The sequence below is a fragment of the Hylobates moloch genome, unplaced genomic scaffold (assembly GCF_009828535.3).
Source record: "Hylobates moloch isolate HMO894 unplaced genomic scaffold, HMol_V3 SCAFFOLD_22, whole genome shotgun sequence".
Classification (NCBI taxonomy): domain Eukaryota; kingdom Metazoa; phylum Chordata; class Mammalia; order Primates; family Hylobatidae; genus Hylobates; species Hylobates moloch.
The window spans coordinates 39,423,820-39,436,311 of record NW_026652297.1 but is presented as its reverse complement, the minus strand read 5'-3'; positions in this window follow the sequence as shown (position 1 = coordinate 39,436,311).

Sequence of the window (12,492 nt, the reverse complement as noted above, 5' to 3'; positions counted from 1 at the left end):
GATGAAGTTTCCACGTATAAGTAACAAAACCACTATATGACACAATTGATTTCCAGACCCAAAGTTGTAAAAGGGCAAAAGCAAAAGTCAAGGGTGGTAGACTAAGACAAAACAGGAAACAGCGGCGTATATATATCATATGTTCTGGTTCAGCAGAAATATAAACACCCTTTCTTGGCATCTCTCAGATCTTTCTTTTCTTTTTCTTTTTTTTTTTTTTTTTTGATTGAATTTTGCTCTTTGTGTCCAGGCTGGAGTGCAATGGTGCGATCTCGGCTCACTGCAACCTCTGCCTCCTGGGTTCAAGCAATTCGCCTGCCTCAGCCTCTCCTGAGTAACTAGGATTACAGGCGTGCACCACCATGCTAGGCAAATTTTCTTTGGTATTTTTAGTAGAGACAGGGTTTCACCATGTTGGTCAGGCTGGTCTCGAACTCCTGACCTCAGATGATCCACCCACCTTGGCCTTCCAAAGTGTTGGGATTACAGGCATGAGCCACCGTGCCCGGCCCAGATCTCCTTTCTTAAAATTCACCCCTTGCTTACTGCACCCCAACACACAGGTCTTGCTGTTCTTCCAGTATGTAGTCAAGCCTTTGCTTCTGCCAGGAGTACTCTTCCACTGAACCCACTATTTAACTTTCCATCAATACACTCCCCAATTCCACAACTCCTACTTTTCTATTTTTAAAAGTTTCCGTAACACTTAGCATCATGTAACTACAGAATTAGCTCCTTCATTGTGATTACTGTCTAATTTCTGCCTCACCTTTGTTAAAATATAAGTTCTATGATGGAGAAGGTCTCTCTTGTCTTGTTCATTAATATATTCCATGAATGCCTAGAACAGTGGATGGGTCATAGTAGGTACTCAGTAAAATGTTGTGAGTACATGAAGGGATAAACGGACAATAAAATAGGCTAAAAAGCTTGGCAGGATAAAGTGTGTGAGAGTGAAGCAAAAATCATTTTCATAGGTTTGTTTTAAAAACTCTTTTTTAAACTATTTTTTGCTAATGAAATTCTCTAGAATCAGTTTGAAAATTAATATTACTCTTTTCATCACATGCATTAGCCAAGAGTCAGCTATTACACTGATCTAAAATTGTTAAGAGCATGGACTTTGTACTAGGACAGACCCACACTTGAAATTTAGCTCTGTCATTTGCTAGCAGTGATTGCAGGTGAGTTACTTAATCTTGTTAAGATCCAATTTCTTGCTAACATGGGGATAAGAACACTCACTTCACAAGGTCATTCTGAGCGTTAATCATAATGTTTGTAAAGTGCCTAACACAGTGCTAGGTGGAAACTCCATAAATGTATTTTTGTTAGATTATATTTAAACATCTCCATGACCTGGCATTTGTTAAAGCCATGAATACATAATGCTGTGTAACTGAATCAAATCAGAAATGATGCAGAGTGATTTGGAAAATATTCATAGTGTACAGCTGGAATATGTATCATTAGAAGTGAATTATGACATCTCACTGGGCCTCACTTTCTCTTTAGTAGAAGGAGAATCTCAGTTAGCATTGGTGCTTTCAATATCACATATAAAATATTACATTTAACAACTGGAAAAAGAGACCCCATAGCTTCTCATAAGATGAATGACTGCAAACTTGTAAGTACTTTTGGAGAAAAATGAGCAAGGTAGTATTGATCTACGTGCCTTCGTAAGCATGTGTGAGTATGGACATACACACACACACCCACACACATAAACATATCTGTAGAAAACTCTAATTTGGTGCAAGCTAATTCAAAATTCAAGAATCAACTGTATATATATATATATGGCAAGGATCCAAAATTTGGAAAGTCATGCCTAGAGAAGTAAAGACTACCAGTATAAAAAAGACAGGGTCACTAACTTTAAGGAATGTGTATTTCTGAAACTTCCTGTAGACAAAAGGAAACACATGTGAAAATACATACATAAAATGTTCACATTGCAAGTAATTATTTATAAACAGCAGGCCCTGAGAAGGCTTTATAAGGAATTAGCATATGAATTAAAGCTTGGGTGAAGGAGGAATCTTGGTATAGGTGGAGAAGTATCTTGGTAAGTCGATTAATTGTAGGATAAGGGTAATTATAGGATATGTACAAAGTTAGGGCTGAAAGTACCTGTCCAGTCCAGGAATGTTAGTGATCAGCTGTGAATAGAGCACAAGTGTGAAAGGAGATTGTGGGGACAATTAAGTTAGAAGGATTGATTGGGACAATCACATGGGAGACTTTAAACACTAGGTAAAGAGCTTGAACTTGATTGTCCAAGTTTCCAGGTTTTAAGTATTTGGGGAGGAAAAATAACAATATGAACTGATTTATTCAGATGATAACTCTGATGACTGTGAAGGATGGTCTGAGGAAACACTTATAATTTGAGAGACAAAGAATGGCAATCTAATAAACTCTTCAGAAAGGGCAGACACAGTAGGAATGGAAAAGAGGAGACTGATATAAGAGGCATTGAGAAGGAGGAGGCTGTGAGCTGCTTTGCCACTGTTAACTATTCCTCTCATACTGTGGCTTCTGTAACACCCTTGCTTGGTTTTCCATCTTCGTCTTCATTTTCTTTTTCTCAGTCTTTCCCATGAGCTCTTTCCTGTGTCTCCTCCTTGACTGTGTTACTGCTGAGCGTCTGCCTGTGGCCATTTTCTTGGGTGGCTTCATGTTAACTTGTGGTCTTCAGGCTGGCATCAGTGTATGTGACACATACATTTTCATTTTGCAGCCCAAGTTAAATCTGAGCTTAACTTGTATATTTAACTGTTCACTAAGCATTCTCTTACAAAGATGTTTAACTTCAATCTATTATCTTCCCTTGAAAATTTGCTATCACTTCTTATAGTCCATATTTCAGTGTTAGTTGTGTTATATATTTATCTACTGAAATGATTTTTGGAAATCAGTCTTTATCCCCTTTCTCATTTACTCTCCATATCCAGTAGATCACCAGTACTTAATAATAATGGTATCTTTTAAACATTACAGAAATATGACTTTCGCTTAATTCATATTGTCATTCTTTAAGTTCTATTTTTCTCTTATTCCATGAGTTAAGGTGGAGCTCCAAGGGAGAAAATCCCGGGTCTGTCTGGAAGTGGCATTCTGTGAGTAAGTTTGAGGATGCATTGCAAAGATGGATAAGCCAATAAAACTTAGAAGGAATAGAGAGCATAACTGAAAAAGGCAAAAGAATACATTAAAATCAAGAAATCAACATTGACATAACAAAACAATGAAAAGCACCCAATTTGGTGGCTGTAAAACTGTAGAGAGCAAAGCAAAATGGAATGTATAGATCAGATCAAGAAATTCAGGAACTAGTCTATAAATAAAAGGCACGTTCTTGAAAAGCAAACTGATTATCAGGTTAATAGTTGATATGTTTTGGCTGTGCCCCCAGCCGAATCTCATCTTGAACCCACATTTTGTGGGAGGGACCCGGTGGGAGGTAATTGAATGATGAGGGCAGGTTTTTCTCATGCTCTTCTCTTGATAGCGAATAAGTATCACGAGATCTGATGGTTTTATAAGCGGGAATTCCCCTACACAAGCTCTCTCTCTTTGCCTGCCGCCATCCACGTAATAAATGACTTGCTCCTCCCTTGCCTTCTGCCATGATTGTGAGGCTCCCCTGCCACGTGGAACTGTAAGTCCATTAAAACCTCTTTTCCTTCCCAGTCTAGGGTATGTCTTTATCAGCAACATGAAAACGAACTAATACAATAGTCTTCCCACCACAAATTTCGTCTTTCTCAATGCATCTTCTACAAGATTGTTGGAATGGTCTTTCTAAAGGATGATTGTGATCACATCAGTTCCTTAAGATCCCAAGAGGAATTTTGTACCTCCTAACTTTTCTTTAAATTTCTTTAAATTTATTATTTTTAATCATTACAGATTCATAATAGTTGTACATATTTGGGGGTACATGTGATATTTTGATAAAGTGTACAACGTGTAAAGATCCAATCAGGGTAATTGGGTATCCATTACCTCAAGCACTTATCATTTCTTTTTTTTTTTTTTTTTTTTTTTTTTTTTTTTTTTTTTTTTTTTTTTTGAGACGGAGTCTCGCTCTGTCACCCAGGCTGGAGTGCAGTGGCGCAATCTCGGCTCACTGCAAGCTCCGCCTCCCGGGTTCACGCCATTCTCCTGCCTCAGCCTCTCCGAGTAGCTGGGACTACAGGCGCCCGCCACCACGCCCGGCTAATTTTTTTGTATTTTCAGTAGAGACGGGGTTTCACCGTGGTCTCGATCTCCTGACCTCGTGATCCGCCCGCCTCGGCCTCCCAAAGTGCTGGGATTACAAGCGTGAGCCACCGCGCCCGGCCTTATCATTTCTTTATTTCCAAAAGTTCAATGATGTGCTTAACCTGCATAGTGCATAGAGAGTTTCTTCAGCATTATTAAAACATGTTATGCTTTCTCATGTTGTGTTGTGGTGTTGTATTGTGCTATATGATGTTATACTGTATTATATTATATGAACTTTCCAATATAGAAAAGAAAATTTGGAAAGTATGGGAGCCTTTTTACAGGAATTTTATTTTAATTTCAGTAGTTATTGGGATATATGTAATTTTTGGTTACATGGATGGAGACTTCTTTAGTGGTAATTTCTGAGATTTTGGTGCCCCCATCACCCAAGCAGTGCACGCTGTACACATTATTTAGCCTTTTATCCCTCACCTCCTTCCTGTCTTCTTCCACCCTGAGACCGTAAAGCCCGTTACATCATTCTTATGCCTTTGCATCCTCGAAGCTTAGCTCCCATTTATAAGTGAGAAGATAACAATATTTGATTTTCCATTCTTGAGTTACTTCACTTAGAATAATGGCCTCCAGCTCCAAGTTGCTGCAGAAGACACCATTTCAATTCTTTTTATGGCTGAGTAGTATTCCATGGTGTATATGGATCACATTTTCTTTATCCACTCACCAGTTGATGGGCGCTTCGGTTGGGAACTTTCCAATTCTTAACATGGGATGTGTTTCTTCATGATTTGGTCCCTGCTTATCTCTCCTTTCTCATTTCCTCATTAGATACCACTTCACACCCAGAAACTTTGATCTTTTAAAGTCCAACTATTAACATCAGTTTAACTAAACATACTATTCTCTCCCACTTCACAATTGTTTTCACATGCTATTTACTCTGCCTATAATGCCACCTTTGAGCTAACCCATTAAATTCCTACACGATATATCTTAAACGTCTCTTCTTGGGACGTTTTCTTCTACCACACACCCAACCCACCAATTCTCTTTTGCGCTACTACCACGTGTTCCTTTATTACAGTACTTAACCTGCATGGTGCATAGACGGTTTCTCTAACAGTATTACATGTTCTGTTTTGTTATGTTGTGCTGTGGTATTGTATTGTGTTATATTATGTTATATCATATTATATTTCCTGAGGGCAAGAGATACTTTCATATTTGCCACAGTGCCATGAACAATATAGACAATCAATATATATTAGTTGAAGGAATGAATAATTGAATAACTAAGGAATTGATTGAATATAAAAAGTAGATTTAAAAGCTGGGGTCAAACGCTCCTGAGATATATAGCCTGAATTATTGGGAATTAACTGACCCCAAATACAGGTCAAATCTAATCCATTATCCACATATTCACTGTTTGTACTTATTCAGCTGAAGATGCTTGGAGAAAAACATGTATCATGTGGATTAGATTTATTTCAATTTTATTACATTGAATCTCAAGTGGTCCTTCAGTGCTGCCCAACAATTCTACCACATTCCGCTAATCAAGTCACTTGCCAACACTCCCAGATTGCTATTTCATGTCTTCTGCCTCATCTCAAATTTTAATACATCTTGTTATCCTCTGCTGTTGCTGACACTTTTTATTTCACTGAGGAAATACACATCCAGAAGAAAAAGTTCATATTACATACCTCTTCCCCACACCTTTTATTTTTCTCTTATTTCTTTCCATACTACTTATAAGTTCTAATATACCACAAAATGTAATTCTGTTTTCTTATTTATATTTATGTATTTATTTTGTTAATTTTAAAATTTTATCTATTTGATTAGATTTGATTTATTTTGTGTTGGCTTTCCCTGTCCTCGCCTCCACCCCACTAGAATGCAAGCCCTATAAAGGCGAGGCTGTTTCTGTGTGTTACTCACTTCTGCACCCCAAGCTCTTGGAATAGTGCCTGAAATGTGCCAAAAAATCAGAACACATGTCTAGAATGAAATAATTAACTATCCCACCAATAAATCTGCCAACTTCTCTGTAACTGTACAAATGCATTGTATTGCCCATTCTATTTCAATATGAACTATTCTTTTTTCCTTAAGACTTGGATATAGGGCCACCATGATAACCATATAATTTGTTTATTGTATAATAGTACCTGGCTGAGGGGGCAAGTGGAAGCTAAAGGTCACCTTCCTAAAGGAAAGGGTTTCTTTTCTGAATAATTGCTGTAGGAGATAGTAACAACTCTAACTAAGTGTTAAGTCTTTTACTTAGTAACTTTTATGCAAAATGTTTTAGCAACTCCTATCTTATAAAAATAACCATCCTTGATTCTACATCCTCTTCTTATTATTGCCCCATCTTTCTACTGCCCTTTATAGCAAAACTTTCTGAAAGCACATTTACATCAGTAGAGATAAACCAAGTTATGCCAGTGCAAAAAGCAACTTCCAAGTATCTGTGGTTTAGCACAACAGTAACTTACTTTTAATTCACCTGAAATTTGCTGTAGGTCCAGGAAACAACAAAATGCAGCTCCCAATGTTGATGAAACAAGCAAAAATATTTTGATCTATTATACCTTTATATAAACTTATGCTTCTACTTTGATCTAGGAAGGAGAAGAATAGGCCAAAGTTCAAAAATCAGCATTTAGTGATGCCTGTTACTTTGACAGTAGTTCATGGGCCAAAACAAGCCACAAGGCTATGCCTAAGTCCGAAGGGACAAGAAACTGCAATTTTCCTTTGTGCCCAGAAGGATAGAGAATCAGATATTGATTATCTACAGCTATATTCATTGTCTTTAGTTTCTCTCCTCATTCCATTTTGAACTTACTCTAATTAGTCTTTAATCTTCACAAAAGCACTGAATCTTTTGTCAATGTCACCATCATGGCAATTTTTAGAAACAGCTTCAATGAGGTATAATTGACAGAAGTAAATAATACATATTTAAAGTACACAATTTGATGTATTTTAATATATGTGTGTATGTTGTGTATATACATACATTTATTATATGGTGTGTGTATATATATATATCTTCATATATGTATCAAGGTTTTCTTCCATATAGCATGCTTTTGCTGTTGGTGTTGTACCTAACAGAAATTTGCTTAATCCAAGTTCACAAATATTTGTTCCTTTGTTTTCTTCTAGAAAGTTTATACTTTTAGATTTCATCTTTCGAACTAAAATTCCTTTTGCATTTCACTTGTGATCATTTCTATTGTCTTCAAGTTCATTAATATTTTCTTCTGCAAATGTCTAATCTGTCATTAGTTATATCCAGCGTATTTTTTCTTTGAGACTTTGTAGTTTGATCCTTTTACATCTTGGTTTTAAACTTTGTAAGGTAGAATCAAAAAATAATTTTGTCTAGGGCTAAAAATTCCTCCTTACTGAGGCAAGAGCGCTCCGAGTACTCTTCCTGCATTTCTGTGAGTTATGTGTTTTTAAGATCTGGTTGGTGGGAACGGACGATATTCTGTATTCTGTTCCTGTATAAGCCCTGAAGATTGTTCCTTCTAATTTTTTCATGTGGTTCTTTCCCTACCCTGTAGCTCCTCATAGTCATGCCCCAACTCATACTCTACAAGATAATTTCTGCAGGTTTCTCCCAAATTGCTGCTATGTCATGTGTCCAAGAAATTCACAACTTTTGGGTTTCTTTGAGGTTCTCCTCGTCTACCTCAAATTTGACTTGGTGTCTGTCACTGTAGATGCTATGCAAGGAACACTTGTGCCATGTTTAATCAATCCTAGGTAAAATTGCTGCCCAGACAGTCAACCTGCCAAGGAAGGATTTTTTTTATCTCACAGAAAATATATATACTAAGGAAAGTGTTTCCCACATGTTGCAGAAAGAGGCAAAGATACTGCTCAGTGTCATGTTTCCCAACTCAAACCTGTGGCTGTCCTCCTCGGTGGATATATCTCTTCTCTTTGTGCATGGCTGGTTCCATGACTCACACCTAGTCATACCTGCAGCTTCTCTTTTATACTTCTGCCAACAATTAGGGGTACCTTATCCTACCACTCTCCAATGACAATCCTATCCCCAAATGGACTATTCTATGTTTTTGTTGGAAAGATGATGCTTTTATTGTACTTAAACCAAACCATTGTTGAATGCTACTGGACTTTGAGGGAATGTAATGCCCTTATTCCCCACCACTATTTGGAGTAATTAAAATATGTGTGCAACAGTTAAAAACAGTCTTAGAATAGATTAAACTGTTTGGAAAATACATTTTTTATGAATGGTCACAACATACTTTCTAGTATTTCACCTCAACATACTTCCTAATATTTCATAAACTTAATCTCTTGTATTTTTTTAAGAGAGGATCTTGCCCTGTCTCCAGGCTGGAGTGCAGTTGTGCGACCATAGTTCACTGGCTGCAGCCTCAAAATTCTAGGCTCAATCCTCTCAGGTAGCTAGGACTATAGGCACATGCCACTATGCCCAGTTGATTTTTAAAATTTTTGTTTTGGCCGGGCGCGGTGGCTCACGCTTGTAATCCCAGCACTTTGGGAGGCCGAGGCGGGCGGATCACGAGGTCAGGAGATCGAGACCACGGTGAAACCCCGTCTCTACTAAAAATACAAAAAAAAATTAGCTGGGCGTGGTGGCGGGCGCCTGTAGTCCCAGCTACTTGGAGAGGCTGAGGCAGGAGAATGGCGTGAACCTGGGAGGCGGAGCTTGCAGTGAGCCGAGATTGCGCCACTGCACTCCAGCCTGGGCGACAGAGCGAGACTCCGTCTCAAAAAAAAAAAAATAAATAAATAAAATAAAATAAAATAAAATAAAATTTTTGTTTTAGAGGTAGGGTCTCAATATGTTGCCCAACTCCTAGCCTCAATCTTGCAGTTTTTAACTGAGTCCCGTCTCATGGGGGAGAGAACAAACCAGAATTCGCTCTTTCTCCATAGGTAATAAAATTCCAAAAAGATACCCAGAAGAAGTTTAGTCATGTCTGTCAGTCGTCTAAAATTGCCCTCAAAAGGAATTATCCTCTCTTTTCCGGTGAAAGACAGAGGGATAAGGTCCGCTAAGAGGGCAGGTATGTTAGTTATGTGGAATTCACTCCACATGGGGACATTAATCAGGAGCATGGAGATTTCTTTTCTAACCATTGAGACCATGAGACAGTCAGAAAGAGAGAATCATCTTGAATATTGTTCTATAATTCTTTTTAATTCAGAAAAAAAATTGTGAACACATCTCCTAATGTTTTACATACTGTGTACCATATACAATTTTTCAATTTAATAGAGCTTTAAAAATAGTGAGATAAACATGAAATAAATACCATTTAGCTTTCAATTTTATAGTATTTATGTTGTTTCAATTTTGTTTTTATATTACTGAAAATATATATTAATATTATTATAATATGAAAATGCTTAATTACAACGTGATGTATTCAAATATCTAATTTTAAAGTTTGATTCAAGATTGGTTTTTAGACAACTTCATTGAGATGTGATTCATAAACTGTACAAATCATGTTCAGGTGAAAAATTCAATCTTATTTAGTATATTTGCAGGGTTGTGCAGCCATCACCACGATTATTTAATTTTAGAATATTTCTGTCTTCCTTAAAAGAAACCCCACTTGCTTTACCCACACCCTCTAGGCAAACACTAATCTACCTTTTGTCTCTATAGATTTGCTTGTTATAGACGTTTACTATAAATGAGATCCTACCAAATGTGGTCTTACTGGTGTCCTTCATGTGCTTTTAAGGTTTAACTGTGTTATAGCACATATCAGTAGTTTATGCCTTTTTATTGTTCAATAACATCCTATTGGATGCTTAGACTGTCTTTTATTTATTAATTAATCAGTTTATGGACTTTTGATCTGTGCCTACTTACTAGTGATTACGAATAATGCTGTTATAAACATTTATGTGTAAGTTTTTGTATGGACATGTGTTTTTTTCTCTTGTAAGTATGTGTATGTATATCTATGTGTGTGTGTGTGCGCACGCGTGTGTGTGTGTGTGTGTGTGTGTGCATCTAGCAGAGAATTTCTGGATCATATGGTAACTCTATTTTTAATATTTGAAAGAACTGCTATAGCATTTTACAAAGTGGCTACACCATTTTACATAAACATCAGTAGTGCATGAGATTCCCAACTTTTTTATCCCCTTGCCAACATTTGTTGTCACCTGTCTTTTTTATTACAGTCTCTTAGTGGATGTAAAGTGTTATTTCACTGTGCTTGTGATTTTTATTTCCCTAATGACTAACAATGTTGAGCAACTTTTCATGTACTTACTGGAAATTTGTATATTTTTCCTTACAGAAGTATTTATTTAAATTATTTGCCCATTTTTAATTGAGTTGTCTTTTGTTGTAAGAATTCTTGGTATATTTTTGATACAAATATTTTATATATATATTTATATATGTCAAATATAAAATATTTGATACAAATATTTTATATATATATATATATTTTTTTTTTTGAGATAGAGTTTTGCTCTTATTGCCCAGGCTGGAGTGCAATGGCGTGATCTGGGCTCACCGCAACCTCCGCCTGCCTGGTTCAACCGATTCTCCTGCCTTAGCCTCCGAGTAGTTGGGATTACAGGTATGTGCCAACACGCCTGGCTAATTTTGTGTTTTTAGTAGAAATGAGGTTTCTCCATGTTCGTAAGGCTGCTCTCACACTCTTGACCTCGTGATCTACCCGCCTCAGCCTCCCAAAGTGCTGGGATTACAGGCGTGAGCCACGGCGCCCGCCCTATTGGGTATATTTTTGCAAACATTTTCTCCCATTCTGGGGTTTGTCCTTGTACTTCCCTGATAGTCTTATTTGTAGTTCAAAAGTTTTCAATTTTAATGAAATTAATATTTTTATGTATCACTAGTGCTTTTGGTTTTGTATTTAAGAAACAATTACCTAACCCAAAGTGACAGAGATTTACCCACATGTTTCCTCTAAGATTTTTATAGTTTTCCTCTAACATTTAGGTCTATGGTTCTATCTAAGTTAATGTTTGTGTATGTTCAATGGCAGTGATTCAAGTTTAATCTTTGCATGTGGATATCAAGCTATCCCAGAACTATTTGTTCAAAACATCATTCTTTCCCCCATTTGATAATCTTGGCACCTTTGTTAAAAATCACTTGAACATAATTGTAAGAGCTAATTTCTGGACTCCCAATTCTGTTCTATTGGTCTGTGTGGCCATCCTTATGCTGTCTGGATTACTGGATCTTTGTGGTACATCTTGAGATAAGGAAGTGTGAGTCTTCCAATTTTGTTCTTTTTCAACGGTTTTTTTTTTTTAATATTCTGGGTCCTTTCAATTATCAGATGAATTTGAGCAACAGCTTGGTAATTTCACATGAAAATATCAGCTGGGATTTTGATAAGGATTATGTTAAATGATTTTTAGTCTAAATGGCTGTCATAGATGAAGAAGTAAAGTGACAAGGACATATGAGACCATATTTAAAAACTGAATTATTGGTTGTACTTAGTAAATCATGACATGTATTTTCCAATTCAAATTGCAAATCATGATTCTAAGCATGCTGAACTTTTAATTAAGAAGTTTTGTAAACTATATTACAACATTTTGTTTCCAAGTTATTTTTAAGACCTCTGATATAGAAGTTTTAAACATAAAACATTTCCATTTTTTTCAGTAAATAAGTCATTTAATTAAGAAAACACTCCCTGGCTCACGCCTGTAATCCCAGCACTTTGGGAGGCCGAGGCAGGCGGATCACGAGGTCAGGAGATCAAGACCATCCTGGCTAACACGGTGAAGCCCCGTCTCTACTAAAAATACAAAAAATTAGCCAGGCGTGGTGGCGGGCGCCTGTAGTCCCAGCTACTCAGGAGGCTGAGGGAGGAGAATGGCATGAACCTGGGAGGCGGAGCTTGCAGTGAGCCAAGATCGTGCCACTGCACTCCAGCCTGGGTGACAGAGCAAGACTCTGTCTGAAAAAAAACAAAAAAAGAAAAACAGAAAACACTCCCAATTCACTTTAAAAATAATAATGTCTCCATAGAATGAATTTTATTTTTTGGAAAAATTCATTTTATTTTTGCTCAGTGTGTGTGTGTGTGTGCATGTCTGTTAATATCTGCTGGGTGGCATGACACACTAATTTTTAATATCTTTTCTTTTACATTTAAGGTTTAGTAAAAGAAATTTTGAAGCTCTTTGCCATAAAATAAGCAAACTCTGTATGATACAAAA